Source organism: Callorhinus ursinus, unplaced genomic scaffold (genome assembly GCF_003265705.2).
Source record: "Callorhinus ursinus isolate GAN/ISIS: 27379988/994484 unplaced genomic scaffold, GSC_fseal_2.0 scaffold23, whole genome shotgun sequence".
NCBI lineage: Eukaryota > Metazoa > Chordata > Mammalia > Carnivora > Otariidae > Callorhinus > Callorhinus ursinus.
In genome coordinates this window covers 7,992,336-8,010,717 of record NW_027397085.1, presented here as the reverse complement: position 1 = coordinate 8,010,717, position 18,382 = coordinate 7,992,336, and the positions used below count along the sequence as shown (strand labels likewise).

General features: G+C 42.6%; 1 protein-coding gene and 1 non-coding gene across 8 annotated transcripts in view; one reads left to right on the top strand and one right to left on the bottom strand.

Moving 5' to 3' along the window:
• Positions 1-18,382, top strand: part of OCLN (occludin) — a 56,019-nt gene that overhangs the window by 20,628 nt on the left and 17,009 nt on the right. The gene's annotated exons all lie outside the window — the stretch shown is intronic.
• On the bottom strand, positions 14,421-14,528 carry LOC112839846 (U6 spliceosomal RNA). The gene has a single exon (XR_003212303.1). It is a non-coding gene; the product is annotated as a U6 spliceosomal RNA (small nuclear RNA).

The following is an 18,382-nucleotide window of genomic DNA, read 5'->3' as shown; positions in this document are numbered from 1 at the left end:
TTTAATAAATTTGCAGATGTTATTTTTTCTGTTATGTCCTCAAATTCCAGATCTAGTTGGTACTTTTTCTGAATTAAAAAATATATATATATTGGGGTCCCTGTGTGGCTCAGTTGGTTAAGCATCTGCTTTTGGCTCAGGTCATGATCCCGGGGTCCTGGCATTGGGCTCCCTGCTCATCGGAGAGCCTGCTTCTCCCTTTACCCCTCCCCACCGACTCGTGTGCTCTCTCACACTCTCTTTCTCTGAAATAAATAAGATCTTTAAAAAAAAAAAAATATATATATATAGTGTAACTGGGTGATGGGCCTTAAGGAGGGCACATGATATGATGAGCACTGGATGTTATACGCAACTAATGAGTCATTGAATACTACATCAAAAACTAAAGATGTACTATACGTTGGCTAGCTGAATTTAAATTAAAAATAACATATATTTATGTATTTTTAAAATTTATTGTTTGGTAACTAGAGATTTTGAAACTACAGTGAACTATAAAGAAAATTCTTCCACCCTGAGGTACCATTTTGGTGTATTTTCTTTAATCCCCCCCCCTTCTTATTCTAAATCAGAAGTACGATAATGTTCCCTCTCAGTGTGAAGTTCTACTTTTGGATTTAACATTATAAGCTTTTTATCACATCATTAAATATTCCTCATTTTTTGATACTTTTAATTTTATTCAAGTACAATGTATATCTGTATGTAGAGAGTAACGTACAGTAGGTACACCAGTTGCCTAGCTTGGTGAGTTTTTATACATACACATAACTCACCCAGATCAAGATAGAGTTTATTCCAGTGTCCGTGGTTTCCTCATGCCCTTTCTCAGTATCCCCTAGAGGATGGTAGCGCCTCTCATTATTGTTTGATTGGTAACTATCACCCTGTCACATCAGTTGGTTTTGCCTGTTCTTTAAACTTCATATGAATGAGGGTGCCTGGGTGGCTCAGTTGGTTAAGCGACTGCCTTCGGCTCAGGTCATGATCCTGGAGTCCCAGGATTGAGTCCCGCATCGGGCTCCCTGCTCGTCAGGGAGTCTGCTGCTCCCTCTGACCCTCTTCCCTCTCGTGCTCTCTCTCTCTCTCATTCTCTCTCTCTCTCTCTCTCTCTCTCTCTCTCTCTCAATAAATAAATAAATAAATAAATAAATAAATAAATAAATCTTTAAAAAAAACTTCATATGAATGAAATTATGTAATGTGTGTTTTTGTGTCCACTTAACATAGTATCTGTGAGATTCATTTATGTTGTTGAGGCTGTCAGTATGATAACTTTTAATTTTTGTATTTTTTGGCAAGGTAGAAACTTTCCTAATTATCCCCTTTTAAAAAGTCTATGGAGGGGCGCCTGCGTGGTTCAGGCGTTAAGCATCTATCTTTGGCTCAGATCATGATCCCAGGGTCTTGGGATTGAGCCCTACATCGGGCTCCCTGCTCAGTGGAGAGCCTGCTTCTCTCTCTCTCACTCCCCCTGCTTGTGTTCCCTCTCTCGCTGTGTCTCTCTCTGTCAAATAAATAAATATAATCTTTAAAAAATAAAAAACAAAAAGGTGGGGCACCTGGGTGGCTCAGTCTGGTAAGTAGCCAACTCTTATCTTGGCTTAGGTCTTGGTCTCAGGACTGTTGAGTTTGAGTCCTGGTTTGGGCTCCATGCTGGGTGTGGAGCCTACTTAAAAAACAAAAACCAAAAAACCTGTGGTCAGAATTATAATTAAAAAACAAACAGGTTTTCTCAAAGAGGTGGAAGACCTGTACTCTGAAATATAAAACACTGATGAAAGAAATTGAAGTTGACACAAAGAAATGGAAAGACATTCCATGCTCATGGATTAGAAGAACAAATATTGTTAAAATGTCCATACTACCCAAAGCAGTCTATAGATTTAATGCAGTCCTTACCAAATACCAACAGCACTTTCCACAGAAGTAGAACGAACAATCCTAAAATGTGTATGGAACCATAAAAGACCGACCCCAAATAGCCAAAACAATCTTGAAGAAGAAAAAACTGGAGGCATCACAATTCCAGACTTCAAGTTATATTACAAAATTTATATTTATGGGTGTCGTATGGAAGTCTTGAATCACTGCATTGTACACTTAATATACTACTGTATGTTAATTAACTGGAATTAAAATTAAAACTTAAAAATATTAAAAAATAAAATTAGAAAGCAGGTTTTTGGGGAAATCTCTCCTTTCCATCCTTGTATTCCCATTTGCTCATTTCTAGGTATCTTTCTCTACCCTTTCCCACTCTTGTAGGTACTCTTCTTAGTTTTTTTATGATTCCTTTCATTGTGTGTTTTTTTTTAAAGATTTATTTACTTATTTTGAAGAGAGCACGAGTGGGGGAGGGGGAGAGGGAGATAAGCAGACTACCCACTGAATGGGGATCCTGATGCATGGGCTCAAGCCCAGGACCCTGAGACCATGACCCAAGCCAAAACCAAGAATAGGACCCTCAACTGACAACCACCCAGACACCCCCTTTCGTTGTTTTATTTTGTGAAAATAAAACAAAGAAAAATAGACTCCCTGCTTAATTATACAAAAGTGTACTGATCACACCATTCTGCCTGTAGCTTGCCCTTTGAGCTTTACAACCTTTTGTGATGAACTTCCTTACCACTTCATAGCCTCATCCTGGTATGGATGTAACATGTTTTATGCAACCAGTGTCATTGATGGTTACATTTGCTATTTATTTTTTTTTTAAGATCTTATTCGACAGTGAGAGAGAAAGAACAAGCAGAGGGAGCGGCAGTGGGAGAGGGAGAAGCAGGCGGGCTCCCTGCTGAGCAAGGATCCCGATGTGGGGCTCCATCCCAGGACCCCGGGATCACGACCCGAGCAAAAGGCAGATGCTTAACTGAGCCACTCAGGTGCCACATACATTTGCTGTTTAATATTACCGTCAATGATAGGATTTTTTTTTTTTTAAAGATTTTATTTATTTGTTTGACAGAGAGACACAGCGAGAGGGGGAACACAAGCAGGGGGAGCGGGAGTGGGAGAGGGAGAAGCAGGCTTCCCGCAGAGCAGGGAGCCCGATGTGGGGCTTGATCCCAGGACCCTGGGATCATGACCTGAGCTGAAGGCAGACGCTTAACGACTGAGCCACCCAGGCGCCCCAATGATAGGATTTTAAAAACTGTGTATACCTTGTGCATCTGTCTGGTTACATACTTCTCTAGGATAGGTTTTCCAGAGTATTATTGAGTCAGAACATACATATATACACACACACACACACACACACACACACACACACGTATAATTTTGTGTATATGTGTATACATGTATAATTTATATATATAATTTTGATAAATATTGAGAAATTGAATACTGAAATTGCCTTTTAAAGCAATTTATACAACCAGCAGTGATGTTTGAAACTCTGGTACCACATACCTTTTCTAGTAACATTCCATGGCACACATGTATTTGGCCAATCCCTGTTGCTGAGTATTAAGTTTTTTTTTTTCAATTTTTGACTTTTTAAAATAATGGCTTTTGTTTGTGGTGCTTTGGAAGAAGGTCTTTTTTTTTTTTTTTTTAAAGATTTTATTTATTTATTCATGAGAGAGAGAGAGAGAGAGGGGCAGAGGGAGAAGCAGGCTCCCAAGGGGCAGGGAGCCCGATGCGGGACTCGATCCCAGGACCCTGGGATCACGACCTGAGCCGAAGGCAGACGCTTAACCATCTGAGCCACCCAGGCGCCCTGGAAGAAGGTCTTAATATGAAAACAATACAAATTTATTGTAACAAAACACAAATACAGAAAAAAATTAAAAGTGAAAGTTCCTTCCTCTCCATTTCCGTTGGGCCTGCTTAATGACTTCTAACAGGTTTATATCCTTTTCTTTTTCTTTTTCTTTTTTTTTTTAGTAGGTTCTGTGCCCAGAGTGGAGCCCAACACAGGGCTTGAACTCATGACCCTGAGATCAAGCCCTGAACTGAGATCAAGAGTCGGAAGCTTAACCAACTGAGCCACCTACGTGTCCCAATCCTTTTTTTTTTTTTAATGGAAATTCAGATAAATTTTACTCTTATATTTTTTAATGTTCTCTGAAGAATTTTCTCAGATGAACTTTTGAATTGTTCCATATCAAAAAGGTCAATGTCTTCCTAATTATTTTCCTTTTCTTCATTATTGATTTCATACTTTTTTTTTTTTTTTTAGGGAGAGGGGGGGTACGGAGTGGTGAAGGAGCAGAGGGAGAGAGGAAGAGAATCTTTTTTTTTTTTTTAGATTTTATTTATTTATTTGACAGAGAGAGACACAGTGAGAGAGGGAACACAAGCAGGGGGAGTGGGAGAGGGAGAAGCAGGCTTCCTGCTGAGCAGGAAGCCCGATGTGGGGCTCGATCCCAGGACCCCCGGCATCATGACCTGAGCCGAAGGCAGACGCTTAACGACTGAGCCCCCCAGGCGCCCCTGGTTTGTATTCTTAAATTACTTGATTTATAGCATGGCTTATTAGTTTTCTTTTGGTTTGTTCACTTTTTTTTTTTAAAGATATTATTTATTTATTTATTTGACACAGAGAGAGCACAAGTAGGCAGAGGGGCAGGCAGAGGGAAAGAGAGAAGCGGGCTCCCGATGCGGGACTCGATCCCAGGACACTGGGATCATGAGCTGAGCCAAAGGCAGACGCTTAACGACTGAGCCACCCAGGTGCCCCGCCATCCTGAATTTTTAATCCTCTAAAATTTTTACATTTTTGATGAAAGTCAATTCTCTGGGTTATTCTTCCTTTTATGAACTAATTTTGACGAGAATAATTGTGTAAAAAGTTATTAGGTCGGGGCTTCTGGGTGGCTCAATTGTTTAAGTGTCTGCCTTCAGCTCAGGTCATGATCTCAGGGTCTTGGGATCGAGCTCCTCATCGGGCTGTCTGCTCAGCGGGGAGTCTGCTTCTTCTCTCCCTCTCTCTAAAATAAATAAAATCTTTTAAAGAAAAGTTATTAGGTAATTTTCTTTAAGTATATGGTAATTTTTTTGAAAATGGAGAAAATTGATGTTGAAGTTAACTTTGCTGTTATATAAGTGGAGAGCATTTTTTAATTTACATATATAGGGTTATATAGTAGGTGATAAAGCCAGGACTAGTACCCTGATTGATCATTTCCATACCAGCATGCTCTTAGGGAAACGTTAATGATTACTTTTTTTTTTTTTTTTTAAGATTTTATTTATTTGACAGAGAGAGATAGTGAGAGCAGGAACCCAGCAGGGGGAGTGGGAGAGGGAGAAGCAGGCTTCCCGAGGAGCAGGGAGCCCGATGCAGGGCTCAATCCCAGGACCCTGGGATTACGACCGGAGCCAAAGGCAGACGCTTAACGACTGAGCCACCCAGGCGCCCCTCTCTCTTTCTTTTTTAATTGGACTTCAGGTTCACAGAAACAAATTAATCCTAAATCTTGCTGCATGACATTGTCACCTCTGGTCCATGCATAGCCTTCTTATTGTATTTATCTGTTTCCAAATCGACACCTACAGATCCACCAGCCCACCCAAGAATTATTAAGTCTAAGTTAATTACCCTTTGTGGGTTTTGCTCTCCCACTCACCTGCCCCCAGAGGTGAACTAGCTCCAAGGTGCCTTCCCTGCTTCAATTAGGTAAGATGGTGATTAGGGCCATATTATTGTCTTGACCTTGGGACTGAGGTGCTTCTCAGTGCTGGGAATCAGCTAATGGTTCCAGTGGGATCAGAGGAGATCCCCTCAGATGTTCTCATATGGAGCCGACCTACCTCCTTGTTGATGCTCTGAGCAATGTGTACAGGCTAGAAAACCAGGCACTACTGGGTTTGTGCATTGCCATGAGCAGAGGAGACACTTCCTTCATTTGTAGTTTGTTCTAAACAGCCTGATAGGATTGTTGGTGTTCCCCTTTCGTCTACTCTTTATGTCTAATGGTGGCTTTTCTACCTTTGTCTGGTAGAAGCAGTGTATTAGCTCAACTCCACTCAGATAAAACATTCTTTTTTGTTGTTGTATAGAGTTTATATACACTTTTGATGTGTTCCAAACAGAAGAATTAATAAACTGTGGGACCTATAAAAAAGAAGCCATACCAGGGTTTGGAGTCTAGCTTCACTGCCTTTGTTGTGACTTTAGGCAGGTGGTTTCTGTTGATTTTAACCAATATATGTGAAAGAGGTCTGGTTTGGAGATGGATGCCTGGTATAGGGACAGTGGCACAGGACTTTGAAGTTCTGGTTTTGAGTCCTAAATTCCAGCACTCTTGGGCAAACAGATTAACTCTTCTGGACCCTGGGTTCCTCATCTATAAAATAGGGCCATATTATCTCATCTGCTTTCTCAAGACTGATGTGAGATGTATCTGAGAAAATGCAGACCAGTAAAAGGATAGTTGTGTGCCTTCCAGGGATATTGAAAGCAATTGAATGTACAGAAAAGAAAGAATTTTGATGTTGAATGAATTAGCAATTTCCTAATTACAGGTGACAGAAATAGAACTTAGTATAGGTAAAAAGAGGAATTTATTTGCAAGATTTTGGGTGGTGATTCATGATAACTTAGAACTTCAACAACTTAGCCACAGAGGACCGGGATATGGCCGGATATCAGGAACAATTAAGATCAGGGATTTAAACACCATTATGATTTATTTTCTCGTTTTCCTTCTATCTGGGTAGGCTTCATGTTTCTATTGGAGAAGAGGGGCAGAAAGCAGCCACTTAGAGCTCTTGAATTTTTCATGTTAGTGCTTTTCTAAGACTGGCCTGGGGAAGGGGCCCTGATGAGACTGGGGTCAGGGGGACACTAACCCGTGGTGCTCATGGGAGGACCCTTGTAACATAGTATGGCAGATGGTACTTCCCACAGTACTGTGTGGAGTAGGGAGGTGGTTTCTAGAGAAATAGTGCTCTGTAGACAACATGGATTAATTATAATTGCCCTCTGATTCTTGATGGCTCTGGCCATGTGGCCAGGTCTAAATTCAAAGTGCCTTTTGAATAGCTTAGGATGGGATTCTGAGCAGCTTTGAATGTGCCTGCTTCACCTGGTGCCCCTCTGAACTCTGCCGGCTTCTCCCGGGAGGGTGTCATGCTGCTCAGATCCCTTCCGGCCCCTGCTTGAGTTGGGCTTCTTACCAGGGCAGGGGACCATGGTCTAAGGAGCCATGTCCTGAGAGAACACCGACAATGCAAGTGGGGGCACTCTTCAGCCTTGGGTGCCAGAGCTGAGTTGGGAAGGACTAATATTCAGTAGCCCGTGAAGATGAGTATTTCATGTTGATCTTTGTGTTCAAATCTCTCTTCCCCCCTCCTGTGCATTCAGAAGTTCATAAACATAAATATCAAGATATACATACTCATTTTCTCTTGAGTAAATACATATCAGTGGGGCCTGGCGTTGGAAAAGCCCACGCCTATGGTAAATATCAAAGCGTTGATTGTAAGAGGTGTGCACTGGAGGTTCGTTTTTACTGACACCTACAGTGTTCCGGAGCAATAGTAACTAGAAGTTCAGTACCTCAGTTTTCTTTTCTTTTCTCTTCTTTTTTTTTAAAGATTTTATTTATTTATTTGACAGAGACACACAGAGAGAATGGGAACACAAGCAGGGGCAGAGGGAGAGGGAGAAGCAGGCTCCCTGAGGAGCAGGGAGCCCGATGTGGGGCTGGATCCCAGGATCCTGGGATCATGACCTGAGCTGAAGGCAGACGCTTAACCAACTGAGCCACCCAGGCACCCCTCAGCACCTCAGTTTCAGGTGTTCCTGTGAATAAATTTTTATTTGGCTCTGGTAAAGTGAAACAATCTGACTGAAGTCTGGGACCTTAGGGTGGGGTCCTCCAGTCTGCCTTGGTGACCTTCCGTGCAGGCAGCTGTGGGTCTGCCCGTGGACACACTACCAAGATGGTGGCTTGGTGGTGACCTGGTGAGTCAGGTGTAGGCTGCTTTTGCTGAGATTGCTTTCTCAGTGCTCTTGCCAGTGTAGTACATTAAGATGACTCGGGTTTAGGGGCAACTGGGTGGCTCAGTTGTTAAGCATCTGCCTTCGACTCAGGTCATGGTCCCAGGGTCCTGGGATCGAGCCCCGCATCGGGCTCCCTGCTCAGCGGGGGGCCTGCTTCTCCCTCTCCCACTCCGCCTGCTTGTGTTCCCTTTCTCGCTGTGTCTCTCTCTGTCAAATAAATAAATAAAATCTTAAAAAAAAAAAAAACAAAACTCAGGTTTAAGCATCACATCTGAATTTTGGCAACAAAGCCAAAGAAAAAAAATCACAGTAAAAGAAAGGAACCAGCATTTCCCAAGTATTCATTTTAGGCTAGCCACTTTATACATTATTATTATCCTAACTGCAGTCCTGACAGGATGGGCACCCTTCTTGTAGAAGGGGAAACAGGTTTGCAGAGGGCTTCAACAGTTTGTCTCAAACCTGTCCTCACAACCAGCAGGACAAGTGTTGTGTTTGCCTTATAACTTGTAGATTTTGGTCTGTTTTTCCTCTGAAAACCTCTGAGCCTCAGTTTTCTTTGCCAGTAGAATTGGGGAAAACAGTACTTACATAATAAAACTAACAGATTAAAATGAGATTTATACATGTGTGAAGTGCTTTTCTGCTACAAACCAGCATATCCAGTTCTCAGCGGGTATTTTCTGCATGTCTCCTAATTTGTACTTTTTCTGGTTACGCTACTTTATTTATTTATTTATTTTTTTAAAAGATTTTATTTATTTGAGAGAGAGAATGAGAGAGAGCACATGAGAGGGGGGAGGGTCAGAGGGAGAAGCAGACTCCCTGCTGAGCAGGGAGCCCGATGCGGGACTCCATCCAGGGACTCCAGGATCATGACCTGAGCCGAAGGCAGTCGCTTAACCAACTGAGCCACCCAGGCGCCCTATGCTACTTAATTTATATCAGAAGCAAGAATAGACTTAAGTTTGGAGAGAACATGCCATCCTCATTTCTCCATTGTTACCAAGTAGTAAGTGAAATTTATTAAGTAAGATCCCGTTTTTAAGTAAGAAATACTTAAATCTAAAGACTAACTTAGTTAACTAGGTAGTCTCATTTCTAGAAGTTTTTAAGGTTTGACATCGTGATGCATCATTTATGTAGCATTGTTTCCAGCATTTACCTGTCAGGATAGGAACTAGTGAGGATGATCTGGCTGAACGTAGAGAAAGGGACGGGGTCCCTGATGGAGATCTTGGACCCTGTCCTTTGTGATCACCATTGGGTGACTTTTGGCTTCCTTGGACTCTGCTGAAGGTAATCACCTTGCCCCAGGTGGTTTTGTCTTTTCATTTGATAGATTCTTCATATGTAAATTAAATAAAGGTTTTATCTACAGATAAGCTGATGCTGTAATGATTAAAGGGCTTAGCTCGAAACCAGCACATAATTATTAACACACAGTAAATTTTAGCTAGAGTGATAATTTGTCCATGTTTGCAATGACGAGCTTGAATAAGGAAGCTTGGGTAAGAGTACCCAAAATATAAATACATTTAATGTTGGTTCATTAACTTAATCTTCCCATGATTTGTAAGCTTGCCACAAGAGATAAAATAGCAAATGCTCTCCTGCAGGTTGCAGGCAGGCTCTGCCTGTTAACCTCCCTGCACCCGGGAGTGGGGAGGCAGGTGGGTGTGGGGCAGGTGACTCTGGGACAGGGTGGCACTGGTGATCAGCATTAGACATCTGAAGAAACTGGAACAGCTTTTTAATTTTCAACCAGGACCAAGATTCTTTAATGTACAAGCAGTCCTGTGGGCTGCGGACTTTCCGGATCCTAGGTTCTCACCCCAGGAAAGATTTTGCTTTTATCTGTGGCCTCAGAGGGAACAAAATGGAACAAAAGTAGGAGTGCCCTGTTCTTCTACTGACTTAGCACCCAACTGCGTGGAGTACAGAAAGCCCCGTCTGTCCCAGCACCACAGGCCAGGGCATGGTGGAGAGCCAGTTCAGGGAGTTGTGATGAATGGTGAGGTGGGAGGCAGAAAGTGCTCGAGCTAATCAGTGTCTTTGTGGCTGTCTGAGAGCAGAGATGCCTACGTTTCCAGCACTGCAATGAATGTTAACCGTAGTTACCATGGTCTAAGTGGGACAGTTGTCTGTGACATGGAGGAAGTATGTGCTCAGCGGTTTTCAAACCTTAGCAAGCATCAGGATCACGCGAAGGGCGAGTTAAAACAGCTTGTTGGCCCACTCGCATTGTTTCTCATTCTCAGGAATGGTGCATGAGAATGTGTGGTTCTAACAAGTTCTCGGGTACCGTTGATGTTACCAATGGGGGGACCATGCTTTGAGAACCATTGTTCTGTAGAACCAAGCTGCAGCTGTAGCACTGTGACCCCAGAGAGCTTTTGAGGGAAGGCTAGGCCTTTTCCACACCACAGCATACTTAGAAAATGGTATTGTTGTACAGAGTAGTAAACTTAAAGGGGATTTGGATCCCCAGATGGTGACTGACCACAGACTCTGAGGACTGAGGTGTGTGTGCCTTATGGCACACCTGTGGGGGTGTGCTGACACAAGATACATGAGTCTGCACCAGGACTTCCATTTCTAGAACAAGGTGACCTTGAATGAGATCACAGACTGAGCATGAGGTTTCTACACTGCTCCCCCTCCCAAACTTCGAACAACTATTGAAACTTAGGGAGCTGCAGAATTCCCCTTTGCTGGTGTGTGTTAATAATTCCCTGTGGGCAATGTGCATTTGGGTAGGGGACCTTGTGTTTGCTAAAACCTCAGAGCTATCTGATTAAAATAAATTAATTAGATTTGCTCAAGCCTGGTCCACCATCTCTTCATTTGTGGGATTAGTTCACTGGAGAGCATCTGCTTTCAACCAACTAAGGGTGGAGAAACATCTGACCGTACTTTCCGAGGCAGTTTTGAGGTTCTTGTTGAGGGAGCATCTGTGAGTGTAAAACAACAGGAAACAGGAAAAACAAGTTGGACCACTTACTCTTCTGAGAATTTGTAGTGCCAGGGAAGGTGGACCTCAGGTGGTAAAAACTGGAGATGGTACTTTGAGATTATGGTGCTCTTCCTCTGATGTCTGATGTATTTTCTCCACTTAACTTACCAAGCAGGAAAAGCCTTTCTGTTTCCCTTTTGAGGGGGGTGTTCCTACACTCTGATCTAAACAGAGGCACCTGGTGACAAATCACGTATTCATTTTAATTTTCAAGCCTGTTTAATCCAGAGTAATTTTCTGTCAAAAGCTGACTCTGGGCGCCTGGGTGGCTCAGTTGGTTAAGCCACTGCCTTCGGCTCAGGTCATGATCCTGGAGTCCCCGGATTGAGTCCCGCATCGGGCTCCCTGCTCAGCGGGGAGTCTGCTTCTCCCTCTGACCCTCTTCCCTCTCGTGCTCTCTCTCATTCTCTCTCTCAAATAAATAAAATCTTTAAAAAAAAAAAAAAGCTGACTCTAACAACACTAGTCTAATAGGCAAGTAAAACTCTCCAAAATGGATTCCTGTCATATCCCGTTAGGGTGTGGTGAGGAGTTAAGGCAATGAGAATGGTCCCTTTTGTTACAGGGAATAGTGAGTACCTAGACAATAGGAGTACCTCCAGCCATATTTAAGTGACCTAGGTGGCAGTTAGTTGTGCCAGAAAGAGTTTGTCTTTGGAATCAGGTGGACCAGGGTTCAAATCCTCCCTCTACCATGTGACCTTGGGCAGATTAACCATAAAGGCTCAATTTCCTCATCTGAAAATGGAGATAATCCTATCTCTCCAGGCAGTGGTGAGCAACAAACAAGGTCAGGTTTTGTAGGCATGTGACGATACTCAAACAGATGAACTTTCCCTTTCGTTCTTAGAAGTAGATGACTTTTGTCACATTGCTACCACCACTTGGATGCAGGTGTAGCCCGAATTTTTTCCTGTGTTGTATGAACTAGGAATGAAGACGGGGCGAAGAGAAAAATGGGGGATGGCTGTCATTGCTCTTTTTTGGTTGTACTAATTCCACATGACCTTGATTTTCATGGAGAGAAGTTTCTTCTCCACACTTGGTTTTGGGAGAGAGAAGTTTTTCTTTCAAAGCGACCTAAAACTTTCTTGACCTTTTTGTGCAGTCCCTGACTTGAAGTCGGGGTGGGGAGGCTGCTCAGAAGCCCGTAGCATAGGCGCACATGATAGTGGAGATGCTTTGGATCCAGGTGAGGAGGGGCAGGGAGGACAGTCATTGGGAGGACACCTGCTCTGGAGCCACTCCTTTTGTTTGCCTTTTGATACCCCACAGGGATATAAGATGTTTTTATTAACTCTGCAAGGAGTGTTAGATGTTATTTGTTACCAAGATTTTTTCACAAGTGCGTAATCAACACTTCTGGTAAATATAATTAAATTTGAGGGTTTTTTTTAAGATTTTATTTATTTGAGAGAGACACAGTGAGAAACACAAGCAGGGGGAGTGGGAGAGGGAGAAGCAGGCTTCCTGTGGAGCAGGGAACCCGATGCGGGGCTTGATCCCAGGACCCTGGGATCATGACCTGAGCCGAAGGCAGACGCTTAACCTACTGAGCCACCCAGGTGCCCCTAAATTTGAGGTTTTTAAAAGATTTTATTTATTTATTTGAGAGAGAGAGAAGCAGGGGGAGGGGCAGAAAGGGAGAGGGAAAAGCAGATTCCCTGCTGGAGCATGGAGTCCAACATGGGGCTTGATCCCAGGACTCTGGATCATGACCTGAGCCCAAGGCGGGTGCCCCAAATATAATTAAATTTTGAATAAAAATTTGTCCTCATTGTAATTACCTCTTGTGAATATCTTTTGAAATTATTTTATTTGAATGTATTTCATTTTGACATTTCAGAAACACTTTAGTTCTTTCTTGATAGGAGTATGAATCTTAGTGAAACTTTCCTATGTATCACCCTAAATTAACTATTTGTATTCTTTAAACGTGTTCGTTGTGAGTACTTGTCCTTTTTGAAGTTAGTCTCAAGAGTGAGTCTGAGTCATTCTTTAGTTGGTTAGAGGTATGTTATCTCCTCAGCCTCTTACCATGTCTGTCCCTCCTTTTTTCCTTTTTTTTTTTAAGATTTTATTTATTCGTCAGCACGAAGGTGAGCACAAGCAGGGGGAGTGGGAGAGGGAGAAGCAGACTCCCCGCTGAACAAGGAGCCCGACGCGGGACTCGATCCCAGGACTCTGGGATCGTGACCTGAGCCCAAGGCAGATGCTTAACTGATTGAGCCCCCCAGGCATCCCCTTCCTTCTGCTGTCTTGTTTTTCCCTTTCACAAAGACTGGGTATGGGATGGGGTACCACTGGGACCAGCACCTCCTCAAACAGAAGCCAATTAAGGGAAGCCACTTGGGCCCGCTGTGTGGATTTCTGCTGCCTGCAGCATCCTTCCCCCTCCCCTTCCCCACCCCTTCCCCTGCTTTACTTGGGTCTCCTCCCCGCTGAAGGCCCTGGGGTGGGAGTACGAGATCAGCCCTCCAGCCAGGCCCCGAGGAGGCTCCACTGGGCTTCAGAGCAGCAACTCTGGCCCTCAAACTTTTCTTTCCCCGTAGTACTTAAACCCAAGGTCCTGGGATTGAGCCCCGCATCGGGGGTCCCTGCTCAGCAGGGAGCCTGCTTCTCCCTCTCCCTCTGCCTGCCGCTACCCCTGCTTGTGCTCTCTTTTCTCTGTCAAATAAATAAATAAAATCTTTTTTTTAAAGATTTTATTTATTTATTTGAGAGAGAGAGAGAGAGAGAATGAGAGATAGAAAGCACGAGAGGGAACTGGGTCAGAGGGAGAAGCAGACTCCCTGACGAGCAGGAGGCCCAATGTGGGACTCGATCCCGGGACTCCAGGATCATGACCTGAGCCGAAGGCAGTCGCTTAACCAACTGAGCCACCCAGGCGCCCCAAATAAATAAAATCTTAAAAATACTTAAAAGACCGTTTTTTACTTCATGTTTTCACTCTGCTTTCTTTTGACCCTAATCGCTTAGGGCTTTTCTCAAGTTACTTGAAAACTGTTCACCATTTGCTGTTGAGTATTAATAATTTACTACAGTTATTAGAATGGTGGGTTTTGTTTGCTTATTGTCAAGAATTTGAGCTACATCATCAAGTTTTGTGGGCTGGCTGGGGACCCAATCAATAATACCAGTGCTGCTCAGAAATCCCTTTGCTCCCACCAGGAAACACAGCCTGAGGACTCTGTGTCTACGTTACTAACACCTGGTCAGTCCCCACTGGGGTGCAGCAGGTTTATACTGCGCACTGGTACTATGAGAAAAGTAGTAATTTAGCTTCTTAAGGGAAAAGTGAAGCATAGGAAGGAAAAGAATACCTCACTCTTTGTTTTACAAACATATTTTGCCTCTGTCTTGAGATTTTTAAGCTCCTTTTAAGGACAAAGGCTGATTCTTACTCATCTTTGAGTCTGGCTGGGTTTTTTTTTTTTTTTTTTTAATCTGCAGTGCATCAGATTTGCATATCATCCTTGCACAGGGGCCATGTTAGTAATTAATCTTCCCTGCATTGTTCTAACTTTAGTATACGTTCTGCCAAAGCATGCAGCGCCTTGGAATTTTCTGTATATATGCATCAAAAAGGTTTAAGAAACTGGAGCCCTGTGCTGGTGGGTGAAGTTAGGGGTCAGGCCAGTCCAGTTCTGCTGACTCTGAAGAGCTGAAGGTCAGCTCAGAGCAGCTCATTTGATAAGATGTTTCGATATACACAGCGTAGAAGTACCGCAGTAATAAATGGGGTCACCTTTATGCAGCCAGTTCTGGGCTCCTGATTTGTGCCTGATACCGTGCTGGGCTCTGGAGACCCAGAGAGAGGTAGGAGACAGCCCAGGGAGAGGTGGTGGATCGTAGCAGAGGCTTTTGAGTGAGCCATATAGTTCAGTCCTGCAAAACCTTTTCCTAAGTGTAGGTGCTTGGAAAAGGTGTCTAGCTCCCTGAGTCATAGCTTCTTCATTTCTAAAAAGGGAATAATAGTATTTACCTGTAAGGCTGTGCCTACCGAATGATCTGTCATTTCATTGTTTGGCACATTGTAGGCAGGCAGCTTTTAGAATAGTCCACTGCCCCCTGAAGTTAGAGTGACAGGAGCAAGCCATTATTCTGGATGGGAACGATTGTTTGGCAGTGTCTAAGTGCTCCGGTGGGAGGTTTGTGTGCACAGGTGTTGAGCGAGATAGGGAGAGCAGGTGGCTGCCTCACTCAGCAGAGACGTGTGGAAGGCCTCCGGGGGGTATTGGCATGGCCACTACTTGGTAGTGAGCCAAAACTTGAAGCCTAATTAAGTATTAGCTGGCAAAGAAGGGGGAAGGACATTCCCTTCCAGGCAGTTACGAGTCTGCAAGGACATGCAGGTACCTTTTTTGTAAGGTTTTGATTTCGGGTTTGCCAGAACAGTAGAGCTTTGCATCCTCTGTTCAAGTTGTGAAGAGGAAAAACGTGGAAAAGTGTTAAATGGGTCTTTAAGAAAAGGAAGTCTTTTTAAATTCTGATGAAGTGTCCAGAATAAGAATAGACCTTTGACTTGGCAGAGCATTTGCCTGTGAAGCTTGGCAGTGGTGTCAGGTCCTAGGGAATCCAGTGGGAGCCAAGAATGGCTCCCACCCCCCGCATCCCCGCTGTAGTGACATCTAAGCACACTCCCTTGCAACCCACCCACTGGTTTCCCAGTGGCAGCTAAACTCTACTTTCCGAAGGAAATGATCCCATTCCTTTCTTGCTTGAGGGACTATTAAACAATCAAGAATACCTTATGTACTTCAAGTGGTGGGTAAATAAAATCTTGGTATGTGTTACTGCAATGATAGGAAAGGAGTAGATCATGTATTAATGCTGTGCTTAATGGAAAACAAGGCGTAAAGTGTGTGTGTTGCAGGGAAATACACTGTATTGATGCTGAACTTAATTGTAAGTATTTAATAGCAAAATAATCCAATTAAAAGTCTGCTTTCACCTTCAAATACTTATAAAAATTCTTTGTTTAGATCTGCTGGCTTTAATTTCAGAATCCAGCATCTTCTGAGTTTTTACTATGCCCATCAAAGTACAGTGCTAAATATGATACCTTGTCATCTTACTGGACAGTAAAAAGAACTTTACAAAGTAGTTTCCCCAGTGACCCCCTCCACTCATTCTTTTTTAGTTGTAGTATAATTAACATACAATGTTATATTAGTTTCAGGCGTATGACATAATGATTCCACAAGTCTATACATTACTCATTACTCATATGATAAGTACAGTCACCGTTTGTCATCAAACAACATTACTACAATCTTAGTGACTATATTTTCTTTGCTGAACTTTTCATTTTTGTGACTTGTTTTGTAAGTGGAGGTTTGCACTTCTTAATCCCCTTTAGTTTGCCTATCCCCCCATCCACGTCCCCTTGAGCAACCACAAGCTTGTTCTCTGTATTTAAGAGTCTGGTTTTTGTCTTCTTTTTTCTTTATTCAGATTGTTTTATTTCTTAAATTCCATATATGAGTGAAATCATATGGTATTTGTCTTTCTCTATCTGACTTACTTGACTCAGGTAGACCTATATGACTAGCATAATGCCTTCTAGGTCCATTCATGTTGTTGCAAATGGCCAGATCTCATTCTTTTTTGTGGCTGAGTAATAATTATTCCATATATATCACATCTTCTTTACCCATTCATCTGTCATTGGACACTTGGGTGGCTTCCATATCTTGGCTATTGTAAATAATGCTGCAATAAACATAGGGATGCATATATCTTTTCGAATTAGTGTTTTTGTTTCCTTTGGGCGAATAGCCAGTAGTGGAATGACTGGATCATATGGCCTGTTTTTTTAATTTTTTGAGGAACCGCCATACTGTTTTCCACAGTGGCTGCACCAGTTTGCATTCTGTCCAGTAGTGCCTGAGGGTTCCTCTTTCACCACATCTTTACCAATTTCTTGTCTTTTGGGGGTTTTTTGTTGTTTTGTCTTTTATTTCTTTTTCATTTTTGCCTTTCTGGCAGGTGAAAGGTGATATCTCATTGTGGTTTTGATTTGCATTTCCCTGATGATGAGTGATGTTGAGCATCTTTTCATGTGTCTGTCGGCCATCGGTTTGTCTTCTTGGGGGAAAAGTCTGTCGGGTCCTCTGCCCATTTTAATCAGATTATTTGGTTGTTCTTGATGCTGAGTTCATGTATTTTTGGATATTAATCCCTTATTGAATGTATCATTTGCAGATATCTTCTCCCATTCAGTTTGTTGCCTTTTTGTTTTGTTGATTGTTTCCTTTGCTATGCAAAAGTTTTTTATTTTGGGGTAGTTCCAGTAGTTTATTTTTGCTTTTGTTTGCCTTGCCTCAGGAGACATAACTAGAAAAACGTTTCTACAGCTGATGCCAAAGAGATTATTGCCTATGTTTTCTTCTAGGAGTTGTATGGTTTCAGGCCTCACAGTTAGGTCTTTAGGCCGTTTTGAGTTTATTTTTGTGTATGGTGTAAGAAAGTGATCCAGTTTCATTCTTTGGCATATTGCTGTCCAGTTTTTCCAGCCCCATTTGTTGAAGAGATTGTCTTTTCCCAGTTGTATATTCTCACCTCCTTTGTCATAGATTGACCATATTAAGTGTGGGTTTATTTCTGCACCCTCTATTCTGTTCCATTGATCTGTGTGCCTCATTTTTGTGCCAGTGCCATACTGTTTTGAATACTTTATCTTTTTAGTGTATCTTGTAATCCGGGGTTGTGATACCTCCAGTTTTGTTCTTCTTTCTCAAGATTGCTTTGGCTTGGAGTCTGTGCCTTCATACAAATTTCAGTATAATTCTAGTTCTGTGAACAATGCTGTTGGTATTTTGATAGGGATTGCAGTACATCTGTAGATTGCTTTGGGTAGTATGGACATATTAACAATATTGGTTCTTCCAATCCATGAGCATGAAATATCCTTCCATTTGTGTGTCATCTTCAGTTTCTTTCATCAGTTTTTTATGGTTTCATGTGTCTGTTGGCCATCTGTTTGTCTTCTTTGGAAAAACGTCTATCAGGTCCTCTGCCCATTTTAAATGAGATTGTTTTTTTCTGATACTGGGTTGATGTGTTAAGAACAGAGCCATTGAGAATGTATGTTAAGGGAGAATAAACAAATCTCTTATTAAAGAACTATAGCAGAAGTTAGTTTGAGCTTCTTAATTTCTTCTGTGGTTTTAACATTTTAGTGTGGATGGATTAAGAGGAACCAGTGTCTTTTGTCCTAGTTTAGTTGTTTTCCAAGTGTGGTGCCCAGACAGCAGCATAAGTATTACCTTAGAACTTGTTAGAAACGAAAATTCTTGGGGCACCTGGGTGACTCAGTCGTTAGGCGTCTGCCTTCAGCTCAGGTCATGATCCCAGGGTCCTGGGATGGAGCCCCACATCGTGCTCCCTGCTCCGCGGGA